The sequence below is a fragment of the Balaenoptera acutorostrata genome, chromosome 10, assembly GCF_949987535.1.
Source record: "Balaenoptera acutorostrata chromosome 10, mBalAcu1.1, whole genome shotgun sequence".
Lineage (NCBI taxonomy): Eukaryota > Metazoa > Chordata > Mammalia > Artiodactyla > Balaenopteridae > Balaenoptera > Balaenoptera acutorostrata.
The window spans coordinates 97,495,298-97,514,596 of record NC_080073.1 but is presented as its reverse complement, the minus strand read 5'-3'; the positions used below and the strand labels follow the sequence as shown (position 1 = coordinate 97,514,596).

General features: G+C 40.6%; 1 protein-coding gene across 10 annotated transcripts in view; it reads left to right on the top strand.

Moving 5' to 3' along the window:
* Nucleotides 1–19,299, top strand: part of PHACTR1 (phosphatase and actin regulator 1) — a 594,117-nt gene that overhangs the window by 308,776 nt on the left and 266,042 nt on the right. The window contains exon 1 of one of the 10 annotated variants that reach the window (XM_057554727.1): nt 5,740–5,761. The exons of the other annotated variants lie outside the window; for them this stretch is intronic. The gene's annotated coding sequence lies outside the window, so the exon portion shown is untranslated. Of the gene's footprint in view, nt 1–5,739; nt 5,762–19,299 lie in introns of those variants that run through there. 10 annotated transcript variants of the gene reach the window in all.

The window sequence follows — 19,299 nt, the reverse complement described above, 5'->3', positions numbered from 1 at the left end:
TGAAGAGTTTAGACAGTGTCAGCAAACTTTTTCTGTAAAGGGCCAGGCAGTAAACATTTTAGGCTTTCACCGTTAAGATCTCTGTGGCAACTTTCCTCAGCTCTGCTGTTGTAGCCCAAAAGCAGCCACAGGCAATAAAGAAATGAAAGAGTGTGACTATGTTCCAATAACATTTTATTTACAAAGACAGGCAGCAAGCTGAATTTAAACCGAGGGTTATAATTTGCCACCCCCTGGTGTAGACTCTCAAGTGTGAGAGAGGGTGCAGATCCCAGCTGTGCCACTTGCTAACTGAGTGGTTTTAATTCAGAGTACACCTCAGTTTCTGCATCTGTAAAATGGTGACTCTTTTTTTAAAAAATAAATTTATTTATTTATTTATTTTGGCTGCGTTGGGTCTTCGTTGCTGCGCGCAGGCTTCCTCTAGTTGCGGCGAGTGGAGGCTACTCTTGTTTCCGGTGCGCAGGCTTCTCATTGTGGTGGCTTCTCTTATTGCAGAGCATGGGCTCTAGGCTTGCGGGCTCAGTAGTTGTGGCTCGAGGGCTCTAGAGCGCAGGCTCAGTAGTTGCGGCGCACGAGCTTAGTTGCTCTGCAGCATGTGGGATATTCCTGGACCAGGGCTCGAACCCGTGTCGCCTGCATTGGCAGGCAGATTCTTAACCACTGCGCCACCAGGGAAGTCCCTGTAAAATGGTGACTTTTAACAGCATCCACACTTAGGGCTGGGATCAAATGAGATAATATAAATAAAGCACTTGGCACTGACCCTAGAATACAGTAAGCGCTCAGTAGGTTGTGGCCATTACTGTAATTATCATAAGTATTCTTTATATCCTCCTGGCTTTTTTCCTTCTTGCTTTGCATTGTAGTAAATGAATTCACATTGAACTCATGCTTGTGAGTGCTATGGTCAGATGTTTTATTTGCAGCCCTCTTTTTCTATCTGCAGATTCTTGAGTTTAAAGAATAATAAGGAAAATGGTATCTGTAGTTCCTACCTATGAGGATTGTTGTAAGTATAAAATTCACATGTAGTAATGCACACAGAGCCTGGGACATGGCACTCGATATGTCGTAGCTAATAGGAAGAGGAAGAAAAGAAGTTGAAAATGTAAGTTTTTAAAATGAAGACTGTAAAGAAATTTGTTAATTAGAAATCTGGAATTTCAATTAAATAGGAATTCTGATGGGGAAGATTTTAGCATTCGTTGTGCATAAATGACTTAGTTTTACATTTGGAATCAATTAATTGCTTGGCTTTGTTAATCAGTGATTTCCTAAAGTGGAATCCAGTGCTCATAAACTAGGAACTTTAAAACGAGTCGAGATATTTGCTTTTCAAAATGATTTGTTTATATTATAGCAAAAACAAGATAAATCACACAAGCAAAACAGCTGTCTGTTGGTCGTGAAGCACAGTCTGTGTTACATATTGGGAGCACTCACTACGAACAGTCACGTATGTGCTGAGCCAATGATCCGACAGTAATATATGCAAGAGGTGAAAGCAGAGCTTGTTGATCGGGGCCTGGCTTCTTCTGAGTCATGTGTTTTAAGTTATAGGGAACAGGATTTCTCAACCTTGGCACTACTGATATTTTGGGTCACATAATTCTTTATTATGGGAGGTTGTCCTGTGCATTGTAGGATGTTTAGCAACATCCTGGCCTCTACTCTTAACTGGCAACTACATTTATAAGGAGAAAAATCTGTGGAGAACAGCAGCTGATTAACCAAATGAGCTAAAATTTCTGCACAGTCATATAAATACAGCATTGGTGCATATTCTTGTCATCAAAAGGGCCTGTGGCTTTGTTACTCAATGTCCCCCTCCATCCACCAGATCCCCCCAAATTAGGAATAACTCAAAATCATATTCAAACTCTTAAACATTAGATTTTTAATGTCAGCAAAATATTTACCGTTGCTTTTTGGCAGGGAACTGATAATAGAGGATATTTTTCCTTTTTTGTAGCCAGGGAACTGATAATAGAGGATATTTTTCCTTTTTTGTAGCCCCAAATAAATTGTAGACATGTAACTGTTTGAACTTATTTTTCACTTTCAGGATACACTTGACCTATTATAGTTACTGTTAACATGATAGCACTATATCATGATATCAGGCTAGTATAATAGCACCAAAGTATTATTGCCAGAGTTTTATGGACAAGTTGTCTTGTATGGGTACATTCTGTTAAAATGTACCATTATATCATTGATTCTTTCTATAAACAGCCATACATAGCATTTGTTGACAATTAGACAAAAAAATTTTAGGACCAACACATAATGTTGTTTATTTCCAGCTGTGTTTATCCTCATTGGTCAAGCTCAGAACCAGACAGGAAAGTCCTGTATATGGTATTGATTCAATCTGTCAGAATTTTTGAAGCTTACTTCATGCAAATCTGACTACTGTCATTCTGCTTCAACTTTTACCGTTTGAACTGTTCTAGAAAAGAACTTTCTTGGTGCTATAAAGACAGAGCTCGCTTGCCTACTTCCTGTCTCCTTAGCTCTCTAAGTGCTAGTTTATGTTTTTTAATAAAATGGTCTCTACTGAGTATGATAGAGCAAAACTGTCTCAAGAAATATTTCTGCTAAAATTTCTGTACAACCTACCTTCAAGAAAATCTGAAACTTGTTTTCTCCATGTCTTATCTAAGCCATTAGATGATTGTGTGTGTGTGTCTCACAATATTGTGAGTACTTCTGCGGAGCTGAGTCTCATCTTTTTCTAATTCACAAAGCTGTACAGAGTACAGATGCTCAATAAATGTTGAACTGAATTCATAAAAGGCGGTTTGATAGGGAAACCAATTTTTGTTAAAGTACTTAATATAGAAATTTTTTCCCTCCAAACCACTTCCCCTCATATTTTATCTTAGAAGTTCGGTTATTGCTCTCTTGGTGAGCTGAGAAAGAGCTAAAAATAAACAGCTGTTTTTTTTTCCCCCAGTGGGTGTGTAGCTGAGTTCTCCAGATAATAGTCTTTAAAAATCCTGTTATTGGCTTTGGGGTTGTGGTTATGAGCATCTGAGTGTTACAGAGAGGACTTCTTTGTGAGACTTAAATTTCCTGTGTCTTCTCCATTCGCAAATAAGGATTCTTTTAACCCGGTTTGTCCTCCTGAGTTGAGTCTTCTCGAATCCATTCAATTCTGTTACTGCATCTAATTTTTAAGTAAGCGCAAAAGGGAACAGTTATATTTGCATTTGAGCCAGTATGAATGGCAAAAACTTACTTTTCTGGGGAGCAAAGAGCCAGGAAATAGATGAAGAAATTACCTTCAATGTTCCTTGAAGGATAGTGCAACAAATATCAAATATCAAATATCAAAAACCTATGAAAATATTGACTTTATGGTGTCGTATTTCTTTCTCCTTAGTGGATCTACCCCAGATCTCAGGCAATTTCTATTTACATACATGCCCCTGAAGCCTTCATAGGATGCATGGAGTGTTTGCTTTGTGCACTGCATGATAACGGTGTGAATATATTTGAATTACTCTTTGCTTTTGTAGTCAACTTAGCTCTAAGATTAAAATCCAAATTATTTTCCCCAAGACAAAAATTAATTTTAACTATGTCTTATTAACCTAGTGGGTTAATAAGCTAGTGGGTTTTTTTGTTGTTTATTAATCTATAAAGACTATATTTCCTTTTTCTCAGTAGAGTGCCATTTTCATGTAAATTAAATCCTATAGAATAAAGATGAATTTGGCATCCAACTAAATTTGAACTTATTATGTACCCTCCTCTCATAAAGAGCCCCTTCCCTCCCCCGACCACTTTTTAGAAAGGAGTTGATTATCTCCTTTCAAAATATTAATATTCCAGAAAAGTTAAATGTGGTAGATTTTTTTTTTCTTTTAACCCAGGAAACCATTTTAGTGCACTGTTCCAGTTTTTGGTTAAATTCCTACAACTCTTTTTTAAAATGCAATAAATTTGCTAGGTAAGAATTATAATTAGTGGAATGTCAAGGTAATATTTTTACATTTAAAATATAATTTTATGATGAATTTGTAATAATAGTAGTAATATTTATTGGGGTCTTAACTATGGCCAGGAACTGTATTCCACATGTAAGTACCTTATCTTATGTAATACAAAAACCTGTAAAGAAGATGATATTATTCCCAATTTAAAGTGGAGAAACTTGCTTTAGTTCATGAGGCACATGTCTATTCACTCCAAAGTCAGGCTTTTAAATACTGCATCACACGTACCCCAGTGATAGCCTCTGGCAGGAGAGGTGACATTCAGTTATCAATAATTCCTTTATGCCCTGTATACTCAACCAGACCTCCACTAAGTACCACTTGTAGATTTCTGTTACACTTAACCACAAATGCAATATTCACATTACAATAATGGCAATAAACTTTTCATAATTTAATAATCACAGTGGCTGATATGCTAGATATAATTGCTTCACATATATTCATTCTTCATAACAATTTAAGAGACAGGTTCTCTTACTTCCTCTCTTGTACAAAGGAAGATATTGGGGCTTTGTACGTGGCTTGTAGATGGCAGAGATGGGATTACATCTAATCTACCCCCCATCAGAAAATAGAATTATAGAGAAATTTGAGATCATCTCTGACTTTATGACCCAAATAGAACCACTGTTTAGCCAAGTTTCTTCTTCCAGATTCTATGCTTATGCATAGATAGATAGGTAAGTAAACCTCTCTTTTAGAAAAATCAAATTATACCATATATAATACTTGGCAACTTACTTTCCACTGAATAAGAAACCATGGCAGCTTTCATGTCAATAATTAGAGGTGTCCATCATCATTTTTAATGGCCACATAGTTTATGTTCAGTGCTTGTCCTTTAATTTAGTTAATCCCTAGCGATTGGACCATTTGGGTTACTGTCTTTTTATGCTAATAAAATGCACAGGGAGTTTAGTTTGTGATGTTACCCTTTAATAATATATCAAACTTGACCCAGGTCAACAGATCTCTTGTGGCATATGGGACAAACTTTTGTGAAAAGCCAGTGACTGAGGTGAAGCAAAAGCCCCAGTTCAGTTAGATTTGGGACAACACTTACAACTAAGACAGCTCTTCTAAGAAACAGGAAAATGTGAGAGAAATCTCCCTGTGTCATTTCTTCCCTATGGCTTTTAGAGGTAGACACTGTCTCCTCCGCCACAGCCCCACGTCCAGCCATGGCTCTGCCTGCAAGTAAATAAAGGATGAATCTCAACTACAGTTGTTTGTCCTCACCATGCGCATTCCAGGGGATAGGCTCTGGTTTGCATATATATAATATTTCCTATCGTGTCTTTTTCTGAGAAACATTCATGCATTTATTCACTCAAAAAATAGTCACTGATCATTTCCTAGGTGTCATAAATGGCCCTTACTCGCCAGCATAATCAATCTAGTAGGGAAGGTCAATTAGGATGCTTTTGGCTACAGTAAGGGAAGAAAGACCCTGGACATCTTGGCCTTAAACAGTTAGATCATCTATTGTCTAACATAATAAGTTCCTAAGCGGGGCAGGCTCGAGCGTGATTCCATTGCCCTGTGATTCTCTCCTCTGCCCTCTTTTGCTTCAGGACTCCATCCCCAGGCTGGTTGCAAGATGCTTATAACCATTCAGACCTTACATCCTGACGCCACAGCGATCAGAGTAGAAATAAGACTGTCTCTTGGTGCCTTTCTCTAAGAGGAAAGAAGCCATTCTTAGAAGCCGACCGCCTATATAGGCACCCCTTACAGATCTCAGTGGCCAGGTATGCGCGGGCTACCCACCCTTCAGTCAATCACTGATCAGAGATCCACCCACTAGTGCTGGGGGCGGGGCCTCCAGGAAGCTTGTGGTCCTGTGGAGAAGGGATAGACAGGTGAGCATGATGATGTGGGTTCTGTTAGGAGGGAAGATGGGCAGAAAGAAGTGCAACAGTCTCTGTTAAGGAGGAAAGTGGCGTTCAGAAGTGAAACAAATAATCATCCAGGCAGAGGGAATGGCAGGTGTAAAGGCCTAGATGCAGAAATGATGTGTTTCTTGTTGAGTCTGAAGAAAACAAAGATGAGCTGGGTCGGAGTCAGTGAGTGGGGCAGCTTGTGTCCCTCAGTTATTAGGAAGAAAAGTAAGAATTTAAAAATAAACTCTAAATTCTTTGTGAATTCAGAACTTCTTATGGGGAAAAATGAACCAATGACTTTCCTTGCTGAGACCTCTTTAGAAATTGAACATCTTTCATGGAGAAGAATAATCAAAGGTCCTCAAAGGAATTATTGACAGGACAAAAAGAATAGGCCATTTACCTCTGAAAAAAGACTAATGGAATTTAATTTCTGTGTTCTGAAACAAGTGAAATTAAGAATTCCTTGTGAAAGAGGCAAAAAATATATAAGCAGTTTCTTACTTTTTGAGTAAGGGTCAAGGCAAGGCCCAAGTTAGAGCTACTTATGGTAATTACTCACACATGGAAAAGGGAAGGAAAACAGGGATGTTTAGCAAGGACCTTCATTCTTGCTAAAATATTTTTTTCCAGAAGTACTATTTAGATTTCACACAGTCACTACACAGATGACAAATGGCACTGAAGAATTGGTCTGTGAACTAATGGGAGGTAAATAAGAAAACTGTGTAATGTTATCAGTGGAAGAAAATGAGAAATCTGAGCTTAAGAGGCAGCAGACTCAAGAAATGATTCTTCAGTGGAACGTAAGGTTTCATAAGGTTCTCTGTCATCCTACATTCAATAGGTAACTGAGTGACTCTTATTATAAGATCTCGGAAAGAGCTCAAGGGAGGAAAAATGCTGAGAAGTGTATGAACCTTGATGGTATTACTGGAGGGAAAGACTGTTTGAAAAGGGTTGAATCGAGTAACCTACACCCCCTGGTCTTGAGCATTCTCAAGCCATCCAAGAGATACGAGGTGTGCCTGACAATTGACCCATCTCTAGACTCAGGAACCCTGGACCACTTTAATTCCTGTGTGAGTTGGCATATTCCGGGCAAGTCAGTTGACCCCTCTTGTCTAACTTCCTGCATCCGTAAAAAGGGACAAAAAAGACACTGCCTTGGCATTTTCCAAATTTTGTTCTGTGGAACACTAGTCTATGATGAGACCTCAATTGTGTCCCACAAGGAAACACCAAACAACCATATTTGATTAAATTAAGTTTGGGAAACAAAGGGTTAAACAAAAGGTTTATCCCGGACCTTCTGAAAGTCTTAAAAAGGCTAAATTGTGATGTGATTCTTTGTGAAGAGAAAATAGTGTTAATCATAATTGTAAGGAAACAAAGTTAGGAAATTTGATACCCTACCTACATAATGGGGAGGTTATGAAAATCTAATGAGCTAACAGATGTAAAAGCACTTGGAAAGAATAAAGCACTCCATGAACATTAGACATCTTTAAAGAATTCTCAGTGATTTGAGGATTTGGGGGCCGGCTGATGGCACTGAAGTATGACTTAATTTTCTACACTAGGGATCATTCTCCTTAGCCAGCCACTCGAAGGCTATGGATTCAACTGGGAGTAGGATTCTAGGCTTCTGTAGGAATGCTCTATCTAGTATGTTTCTCCAAGTGCGATTCTCGGAACGCTGGCATCAGAATTGCCTGGACTGTGTATTATGCATTCACATTCTCGTTCAGCAGGTTTAAGATGGAGCCCAGCGATCAAAAATTTCATAGGTACTTACTTCAGTTGATTCTTACATCAGTCTGGAGGGTCTCAGCATAGTTCAGAGATTCCAAAATTTTAAAAATTCATGTAATTCCTTAAGGGACATCCTAGGGTGAAGGAAGAGGTAAGGGACTGTAGCCCTAGAGGAACCCTCATTGGCCAGGTGGTCTGCCTGGTACCAGAGTAGACTTTTATTGAGCTCCTCTTCTGTGCCCCCAAAGAGTGTTTTGTTTTGTTTTTTTTTAACTTATTTATTTATTTTTTGGCTGTGTTGGGTCTTCATTGCTGCATGTGGGCTTTTTCTCTCTAGTTGTGGCGAGCAGGGGCTACTCTTCATTGTGGTGTGCGGGCTTCTCATTGAGGTGGCTTCTCTTGTTGTGGAGCACGGGCTCTAGGCACTTGGGCTTCAGTAGTTGTGGCTTGTGGGCTTAGTTGCTCCGCAGCATGTGGGATCTTCCCAGACCAGGGATCGAACCTGTGTCCCCTGCATTGGCAGGCAGATTCTTAACCACTGCGCCACCAGGAAAGTCCCCCAAAGAGGGTTTTTAAGTACATACCTGTTAATCCTTACAAGTCAGTATTATCCTTATTTTATAGGAGAGCAGACTGGTGGTCAGTTAATTTGTTAGAACTCTTTTGGTTGCAAGTGAAAGTGAACCCAACCCATCCTAGCTTAAGTAAAAAAGAGAATTTATTGGTTCATGTAAGGCAAATGTCCAGGGTTAGAATGGTTCCAGGCATGGCTGGATCCAGGGGCCCAAATGATATAATGAGGTCTCATTCTCACCTGAGCCATCCCTCCCTCAGCCTTTTTTTTTTTCTCTGTTGGCTCAATTCTGAGGCAGCCTCTCTCCTTGAGATGGCAGAAAGATTGCCAGCAGCTCCATGCTATAGGGCAAGTTTTGGCAAACTGTATTCCCAAAGGCTGGCTGCCTGGGTAAATAAAAATTTTTTGGAACACAGCCATGCTCATTTGTACATGATTGTCTGAAGCTGCGCTCACGTCGCAACAGCAGAATCGAGTATTTGTAGCAGAGGTGTATGGCCCATAAAGCCCAAAGTATTTATGATTTGTCTTTATGGAAAAAGTTTTGCTGACCCCTGCAGGAGGAACCAGGTTTCATTGCGGTTTGATTTGAATCTGAGAGGCACTATTTATTTACTTTGAGACCGAGGGTCTGAGGTTTTAAGATGATCAAAGAATTTACATTATTTAAAGATTATTACTTTGTATTAACAAAAGACTTGAGAGTTCGTTTACGATTTAAATACACAAGTTCCATTCCTAGCACAAACGTGTAGATTAAAGGAACGATAGAATGTTTTATAAGTTTTTTTAGTCATTACATGCTTTGGTGGTTGAAGGTTAGATTCCTGGGAGGTGAAACAGGAATTTTGTTTTGAATATCTCAGGAAGAACTTTGCAGATAACATATACTATCTCAATAAATACAACACAGACCTGTGTAAACTTAAATAAGACATTTCCCCACCTGTCTAGTCTATTAGCAATGTTCTTTGTCCCCTTACTGTCTGTGGTCGTGGAATGTGAATATCCTCTCAGTACAGTTCTTAGAAAATAGAAAGTATTTGATGTAATAGAATTGTTTCCTTTCAAAGCATATGAATTGCCATCGCGCCCTAGAAATTATTTTAACATTAACCAGGTCTGAGCGAAGGTTTTAAAGTTTATGGCCCCTGCTTCGACCAGACTTAGAGCCTAATATGCAGTCCCAGTTGAAAGAGCACGTCTGTCAATAGCCCCAACAAAATCTGTAATTGAGTCTCATTGCTTGGCGGGACTCAATTGCTCATCCCTGAATGAATTACTAGGGGTGGGAGGGTGGGTGGAGAATGACATGTTCTGATTCGCTGGTGCTGGGTCCTGTGCCCACCTCTGGTGTCAGGAGTGAGATCATCCTTTACTGAGCCGCCAGGACTGGAAATGGAGGAGAGGTGATGGATCCTCTGGAGGAAAATCAGGAAGCCCAGGCCTCCTGCCTGGAAGGCAGAAAGAACCCTTATCCACCAACAGCTATTAGGCAGTAGATTCTAGATCTGAACCCACATCCTCCTGGTTTCAAAACTAAGATTCTTACCACCACCGTACACAATGTATAGCCTTTTCTAAGTGAAGCAGGTCTGAGCCTTTTCCAGGCCAAACTGGCACCTGCTGAGTTCCTAATTGTAGCCTGTGGCATAAGTGCTTAATAGAGAACCTCCTACACATGGTTCCGAATGTGCTAGTGACCTCGGGCGGGTATCCTCCAGGGCATATATGCTTGTATTTTATGCATATGCATTTTATATATGCGTATATTTTATGACATTTTAGGATAAGACTGGTGACACCACTTTTCTGTTGCTAGAGTGGGATCAATTTATATTGGCATCTGTTTTGTAGCCTTTGCAAAAAGCAGCTCATTTTCTCCCTGTCCCTGAAGCCCTCCTATTACTTTAATCACTAACACAGGGATTTGAAAAGCCAGCCTTTCATAGTGTAAGAAGGGATTCTTGAAAATAGACAAGTCTTCATTGAAAGCCTGGGTGTCTCTTTCCTGAGAATCACATCTTCCTGTTCATTAAGTTTCTCCTCAGTTTCCCCACCTGTAAAATGGGGATAATAATAACACTACCTCATAAGCTTAATGTGAGGATGACATAAGGTAATACATATCGAGGGTGTAGGTCAAGTGCCTGGCAGACTTAAGTGACTAAAAATGGCTGCTGTTATTAATACTGTTATCATCATCATGATTACTGTCATCATTGATGTGAATGCCCACGGAAGCACCATCCTGTTCAGAATCTCTCTTCCTGTTACAAGGAACTGATACCCTGTTCACAGTCTGCTGAGTTCTGTAGACCATGTTAGTCATAGCTGCTTATACAGTGGCCTACAATTTCAGAACCAGTACAGCTACCCTCTTCAAAAATCAGTACATCTTAGGGCACAGGATTTGGGGACAGTCTCATATTCCTCTTGGATTTCAACTACTGCTTCAAGAGCAGATTAACAGAAACATGACTTGGGCCATCTTTGGTCCCATGGGATTCATCAATTCCCCTCTCTCCTCCCTCCATTCCATGCTGTCATAGCGTCCTTTTGCCAAGGTGCCAGTAAAGGATGGCTGTCCCTGGTGTGGAAGGCAGTGGCATGCCTGGGAAAGCCCTTTGGGGCTCGCTTCCGGCAGTGGGTAGACTACCCCCTACCAGGCAGAAATCTCTGGAGCCAGAAAGAAAGGAGGAAGTTGGCCGGTGCCTGAGCAGATATGCTGAGAAGTATGGGCCCAGGTACATGCAGCCTCACTTTCTTTTTCTACCTGCTCCCAGCCCTCAGGACTGTGTTGTCCTGTGCTATTAAGACACACCCCTTAATGGGCCTTCCTCCGTGAAGAATACCCTTCCTATAACAGGAATGATTAGCAACTGTCTCAATATAAACATTTTCCTGTCCCTCCAGAGGTATAGTGGCTAAGACTCAAATGTCCTAATCGTGTGTGATGGTTGCATCTGGAGTGTGGGTACTGTTTTGAGGGGCGTGTGATTGGTTTTTCCTTTGGGGAGACCCAAGTAGAGAAAGCAGCCACCTGTGTGTCCGGGTAGCCGAGGGGCTGCAGAGCTCCTTCCCCTCCTCATTGGGGCCTGCACTACTCAAGTTAGCCAGCCTTTAGATTAAGACGGACAAAGCCTTTGTTTAATGCAACTGTGTTCTCATTAACATTGTGCTACCCCAGTATCAGTGTCTGTACCTCAATTCTAATATGCAGATGGGATCCATCTTTGACTTGGTGGTGAGGGATAGGGAGGAGGAGGGTGGTACACAGAGGGTGGAGAATGTGTAAGGACAGTGAAGGTCAAGGGAAGGCCAGAGTGAGAAGAGAAGGTGTGAACACTCTACATCCTCGTCCTCAGCAGTGTTAACGCTGGTGTGTTTTCAGGCATCGTGGTTGTGTTTGCACTGAACCCTTCAGTAGCTCCATGGGCAACGTGGCAGTGTTGCTTTACCTCTCAGCCCTTATGGGCTTACACGTGTTCTCTAAACTGGGCAACCTTCTCTGGGCAAAGGAGCCTCCATTTGCCCCCATGGCCACCGCCTCTGATGCCCAGTCTCCTCCCCTCTCCGCCCCCATCTCCATCCCCTTCCTCACCTCCTGGGACTAGGCAGTCCCAGGATTTTTAGAATAAAAATGCATCACCCTTTTGTTTTTTAAAGACACCTCGTAGTTAACACAGAGGAGTCCTAGGTTGGACAGAAACTCTTCGAAGAGATCTGACCTCTGTAGGAGAGTGTACCGTGACTTCTTTTGGAGTGAAAAAGGGAAACCACTGCCCTCTTATGCCTGTTCATTCATAGCAATTCTCCACTTCCCTGTGATAAGGTGTCTCTGTAGAACTGAAAGTGCATTTTAAAAGGGGAAAGCCATCGTCGTTGAGAACTTTCTAAATGGCTAGGGACCTGTGTGACATCGTTTTGCAGCTGTAAGCAAAGGTAATGCTGCTTGAGGCAGAAAGGTGACAGTTTCAGGCTCCGGGCAGCTCGGTGTAGTTAACTGACAGCTATCCTCACCTCCACCCCCATCTTTGCTCCCATTCCTAGGCTGGTGAGATATCATGAAACCATAACCCCTTCCCATGAGATTGGAAGGAAAAGTGAACGTTATCAGATCCTGCTACATAAGCACTCTGTTTGGGGTGTTGCTTTGGGTTGAGAAGCAAATGTCCAACCTGGGAGCATCTCAGGTCCTCCAAAAATCCTAAGAGCACTTGGCATATGGGGAGATCTAGAGCAGGGGCCCCAGATGTCCTGGCCCTTCTGCCTCTTCTGTTGACTAGACATCAGATAGCACAGACACTGCGGCTTCCTTTTTTCCAAACTTCTCTGGGGGACACTGGATGACTAACACATTCTAGGCCAGCAGGACACCAAAGTTGGTGCTTTCTTTGGAAAAGCCTTTTGAAAACTAAGCCACCGTGAGAAATACCATGGTAAGGTAAAGCCAGCTAAAGTACCCCTTGCCCACCCCTCCCCACTGCATCCTCTAGGAGCCCGCTAGGAGCAACCCCGGGCCGCCACAAGGGGTGGCTTTAGAGCACACACAGACACAGCTACTTGGGTTCTCGGTAATTATAATAGTGCCTCCATCAGGTATTTTGTCTCCTGCTTTTCTGAAGAGAAAGAAGAATCACCTCCCAGCCATTACCCTCCCTGTGATAAAGCCAACCCCAGTCATGTCATGAAAGGGAGCCCAGACCGTCTGGTCTGTTAGGAGGGTGTTTTTTTGGATGGAAGCACTAGAAAGACCCCAGAGGTCATCTGGTCCAGGCTTCGCCTGCCCCCCTCAGCTCCCTGAATGAGCTCAGCTGCCTAGCTTCCTACCTTTGGGGGTCAGCATTCTCAGTCCTGGCAGTTGACACTCGAGCTGACTCGTGTCTAAGTGAGCATTTTCTCCAGACAGCCGTCTTCTCTCTCAGCAGCAGCAGGAAGCCACCTGTGAGAACCGTGGGCTTGGGCAAAGCAGCTTTTTCTTGATCTGTTTCAAAAGAAAGCTGATTTCATAAACACACCTTTGCTCTACTGCTCACCTTCATGCTGTTCTCTCTCATGTCCCTGCGGTTGCTCGGACACAGACCACTTTATTCTCAGCCCTGTTCTGTTTTCTTACTTTTCTGCCTCTTCAAACTCTATTTGCAGTTGGTCTCTTTCCTCACTCTCAAGCCTTCCAAATTCGTTATCTGGTGGCAAAAAAGGTTGAGGGCTAGGCCCTATCATCAGATGGACTCGGGGAAGAAGTCATGTGGATGATTAAACATCAATCAGTGAAAGTAATCCAGTCTGTTCAAAACTCTGGACTTAAGGGCTAAACATCTTGAATTTACTAATATACTTCTTAAGGCTTCATTTAATGATAGAGTTACAATTAGGCCTTTATAATCTTTGTCAGCTCTTTGCCACTCTAAATTTTTTAAAAGGCACTCCTAATTTCTTATAATTGTTTTTTTTGTTAGTTTGTTTTTTAAAAATTTTTATTGGGGTATAATTGCTTTCCAATGGTGTGTTAGTTTCTGCTTTATAACAAAGTGAATCAGCTATACATATACATATATCCCCATATCTCCTCCCTCTTGCATCTCCCTCCCACCCTCCCTATCCCACCCCTCTAGGTGGTCACAAAGCACCGAGCTGATCTCCCTGTGCTATGCAGCTGCTTCCCACTACCTATCTGTTTTACATTTGGTAGTGTATATATGTCCATGCCACTCTCTCACTTCGTCCCAGCTTACCCTGCCCCCTCCCCGTGTCCTCAAGTCCATTCTCTACGTCTGTGTCTTTATTTCTGTCCTGCCCCTAGGTTCTTCAGAACCATTTTTTTAAATTCCATATATATGTGTTAGCATACGGTATTTTTCTCTTTCTGACTTACTTCACTCTGTATGACAGACTCTAGGTCCATCCACCTCACTACAAATAACTCAATTTCATTTCTTTTTATGGCTGAGTAATATTCCATTGTATATATGTGCCACATCTTCTTTATCCATTCATCTGTCGATGGACACTTAGGTTGCTTCCATGTCCTGGCCATTGTAAATAGAGCTGCAATGAACATTGTGGTACATGACTCTTCTTGAATTATGGTTTTCTCAGGGTATATGCCCAGGAGTGGGATTGCTGGGTTGTATGGTACTTCTAGTTTTGGTTTTTTAAGGAACCTCCATACTGTTTTCTGTAGCGGCTGTATCAATTTACATTTCCACCAACAGTGCAAGAGGGTTCCTTTTTCTCCACACCCTCTCCAGCATTTATTGTTTGTAGATTTTTTGATGATGACCATTCTGACCGGTGTGAGGTGATACCTCGTTGTGGTTTTGGTTTACATTTCTCTAATGATTAGTGATGTTGAGCATCCTTTCATGTGTTTGTTGGCAATCTGTATATCTTCTTTGGAGAAATATCCATTTAGGTCTTCTGCCCAATTTTGGATTGGGTTGTTTGTTTTTTTAATATTGAGCTGCATGAGCTGCTTGTAAATTTTGGAGATTAATCCTTTGTCAGGTGCTTCATTTGCAAATATTTTCTCCCATTCTGAGGGTTGTCTTTTGGTCTTGTTTATGGTTTCCTTTGCTGTGCAAAAGCTTTTAAGTTTCATTAGGTCCCATTTGTTTATTTTTGTTTTTATTTCCATTTCTCTAGGAGGTGGGTCAAAAAGGATCTTGCTGTGATTTATGTCATAGAGTGTTCTGCCTATGTCTTCCTCTAAGAGTTTGATAGTGTCTGTCCTTACATTTAGGTCTTTAATCCATTTTGAGTTTATTTTTGTGTATGGTGTTAGGGAGTGTTCTAATTTCATTCTTTTACATATAGCTGTCCAGACTTCCCAGCACCACTTACTGAAGAGGCTGTCTTTTCTCCATTGTATATTCTTGCCTCCTTTATCAAAGATATGGTGACCATATGTGTGTGGGTGTATTTCTGGGCTTTCTATCCTGTTCCATTGATCTATATTTCTGTTTTGGTGCCAGCACCATACTGTCTTGATTACTGTAGCTTTGCAGTATAGTCTGAAGTCCAGGAGCCTGATTCCTCCAGCTCCGTTTTTCTTTCTGAAGATTGCTTTGGCTATTTGGGGTCTTTTTGTTTCCATACAAATTGTGCAATTTTTTGTTCTAGTTCTGTGAAAAATGCCATTGGTAGTTTGATAGGGATTGCACTGAATCCGTAGATTGCTTTGGGTAGTATAGTCATTTTCACAATGTTGATTCTTCCAATCCTAGAACATGGTATATCTCTCCATCTCTTTGTATCATCTTTAATTTCTTTCATCAGTGTCTTATAGTTTTCTGCATACAGGTCTTTTGTTTCCTTAGGTAGGTTTATTCCTAGGTATTTTATTCTTTTTGTTGCAGTGGTAAATGGGAGTGATTCCTTAATTTCTCTTTCAGATTTTTCATCCTTAGTGTATAGGAATGCAAGAGATTTCTGTGCATTAATTTTGTATCCTGCTACTTTCCCAAATTCATTGATTAGCTCTAGTAGTTTTCTAGTAGCATCTTTAGGATTCTCTATGTATAGTATCATATCATCTGCAAACAGTGACAGCGTTACTTCTTTTACGATTTGGATTTTTTTCTTTTTCTTGTCTGATTGCTGTGGCTAAAACTTCCAAAACTATGTTGAATAATAGTGGTGAGAGTGGGCAACCTTGTCTTGTTCCTGATCTTAGAGGAAATGGTTTCAGTTTTTCACCACTGAGAACTATGTTGGCTGTGAGTGTGACATATATGGCCTTTATTATGTTGAGTTAAGTTCCCTTTGTGCCTACTTTCTGGAGGGTTTTTATCATAAATGGGTGTTGAATTTTGTCAAAAGCTTTTTCTGCATCTATTGAGATGATCATATGGTTTTTCTCCTTCAATTTGTTATTATGGTTTATTACATTGATTGATTTGCATATATTGAAGAAGCCTTGCATTCCTGGGATAAACCCCACTTGATCATAGTGTATGATCCTTTTACTGTGCTGTTGGATTCTGTTTGCTAGTATTTTGTTGAGGATTTTTGCATCTGTGTTCATCAGTGATACTGGTCTGTAGTTTTCTTTCTTTGTGACATCTTTTTCTGGTTTTGGTATCAGGGTGATGGTGGCCTCGTAGAATGAGTTTGGGAGTGTTCCTCCCTCTGCTATATTTTGAAGAGCTTGAGAAGGATAGATGTTAGCTCTTCTCTAAATGTTTGATAGAATTCGTCTGTGAAGCCATCTGGTCCTGGGCTTTTGTTTGTTGGGAGACTTTTAATCACAGTTTCAATTTCAGTGCTTGTGATTGGTCTGTTTATATTTTCTATTTCTTCCTTGTTCCGTCTTGGAAGGTTGCACTTTTCTAAGAATTTTTCCATTTCTTCCAGGTTGTCCATTTGATTGGCATATAGTTGCTTGTAGTAATCTCTCATGATCCTTTGTATTTCTGCAGTGTCAGTTGTTACTTCTCCTTTTTCATTTCTAATTCTGTTGATTGGAGTCGTCTCCCTTTTTTTTGATGAGTCTGGCTAATGGTTTATCAATTTTGTTTATCTTCTCAAAGAACCAGCGTTTAGTTTTATTGATCTTTATGATCGTTTCCTTCATTTCTTTTTCATTTATTTCTGATCTGATCTTTATGATTTCTTTCCTTCTGCTAACCTTGGGTTTTTTTGTTCTTCTTTCTCTAATTGCTTTAGGTGTAAGTTTAGGTTGTTTATTTGAGATTTTTCTTCTTTCTTGAGGTAGGATTGTATTGCTATAAACTTCCCTCTTAGAACTGCTTTTGCTGCATCCCATAGGTTTTGGGTCATTGTGTTTTCATTGTCATTTGTTTCTAGGTATTTTTTGATTTCCTCTTTGATTTCTTCAGTGATCTCTTAGTTATTTCGTAGTGTATTGTTTAGCCTCCATGTGTTTGTATTTTTTACAGATTTTTTCCTGTAATTGATATCTAGTCTGATAGTGTTGTGGTTGGAAAAGATACTTGATATGATTTCAATTTTCTTAAATTTACCAAGGCTTGATTTGTGACCCAAGATATGATCTATCCTGGAGAATGTTCCATGAGCACTTGAGAAGAAAGTGTCTTCTGTTGTTTTGGGATGGAATGTCCTATATGTATCAATTAAGTCCACCTTGTTTAATGTGTCATTTAAAACTTGTGTTTCCTTATTTATTTTCATTTTGGATGATCTGTCCATTGGTGAAAGTGGGGTGTTAAAGTCCCCTACTATGATTGTGTTATTGTCGATTTCCCCTTTTATGGCTGTTAGCATTTGCCTTATGTATTGAGGTGCTCCTATGTTGGGTGCATAAATATTTACAATTGTTATATCTTCTTCTTGGATTGATCCCTTGATCATTATGTAGTGTCTTTCTTTGTCTCTTGTAATAGTCTTTAAAGTCTATTTTGTCTGATATGAGAATTGCTACTCCAGCTTTCTTTTGATTTCCTTTTGCATGGAATATCTTTTTCCATCCCCTCACTTTCAGTCTGTATGTGTCCCTAGGTCTGAAGTGGGTCTCTTGTAAACAGCATATATACGGGTCTTGTTTTTGTATCCATTCAGCCAGTCTATATCTTTTGGTTGGAGCATTTAATCCATTCACGTTTAAGTAATTATTGATATGTATGTTCCTATTACCATTTTCTTAATTGTTTTGGGTTTGTTATTGTAGGTCTTTTCCTTATCTTGTGTCTCCTGCCTAGAGAAGTTCCTTTAGCCTTTGTTGTAAAGCTGATTTGGTGGTGCTGAATTCTCTTAGCTTTTGCTTGTCTATAAAGGTTTTCATTTCTCTGTCAAACCTGAATGAGATCCTTGCTAGGTAGAGTAATCTTGGTTGTAGGTTTTTCCCTTTCATCACTTCAAATATGTCCTGCCACTCCCTCTGGCTTGCAGAGGTTCTGCTGAAATATCAGCTGTTAACCTTATGGGGATTCCCTTGTATGTTATTTGTTGTTTTTCCCTTGCTGCTTTTAATATTTTTTCTTTGTATTTAAGTTTTGATAGTTTGATTAATATGTGTCTTGGCATGTTTCTCCTTGGATTTATCCTGTATGGGACTCTGTGCTTCCTGGACTTGGTTGAGTATTTCCTTTCCCATATTAGGGAAGTTTTCAACTATAATCCCTTCAAATATTTACTCAGTCCCTTACTTTTTCTCTGCTTCTTCTGGGACCCCTATAATTTGAATGTTGGTTCATTTAATGTTGTCCCAGAGGTCTCTGAGACTGTCCTCAATTCATTTCCTTCCTTTATCTTTATTCTGCTCTATGGTAGTTATTTCCAGTATTTTATCTTCCAGGTCACTTTTCCGTTCTTCTGCCTCAGTTATTCTGCTATTGATTCCTTCTAGAGAATTTTTAATTTCATTTATTGTGTTGTTCATCATTGTTTGTTTGCTCTTTAGTTCTTCTAGGTCCTTGTTAAACGTTTCTTGTATTTTCTCCATTCTCTTTCCAAGATTTTGCATCATCTTTACTATCATTACTGTGAATTCTTTTTCAGGTAGACTGCCTATTTCCTCTTCATTTGTTTGGTCTGGTGGGTTTTTACCTTGCTCCTTCATCTGCTGTGTGTTTCTCTGTCTTCTTGCTGTGCTTAACTTACTGTGTTTGGGGTCTCCTTTTCACATGCTGCAGGTTCGTAGTTCGCATTGTTTTTGGTGTCTGCCCCCAGTGGGTAAGGTTGGTTCAGTGGGTTGTGTAGGCTTCCTGGTAGAGGGAACTGGTGACTGTGTTCTGGTGGATGAGGCTGGACCTTGTCTTTCTTGCGGGCAGGATCGTGTCCGGTGGTGTGTTTTGGGGTGTCTGTGACCTTATTATGATTTTAGGTAGCCTCTGTGCTAATGGGTGGGGTTATGTTCCTGTCTTGCTAGTTGTTTGGCATAGGGTGTCCAGCACTGTAGGCTGCTGGTCATTGAGTGGAGCTGGGTCTTAGTGTTGAGATGGACATCTCTGGGAGAGCTTTTGCCGTTTGATATTGCATGGAGCCCAGAGGTGTCTGGTGGACCAGTGTCCTGAACTCGTCTCTCCCACCTCAAAGGCACAGTCCTGACACCTGGCCAGAGCACCAAGACCCTGTCAGCCAGATGACTCAGAAA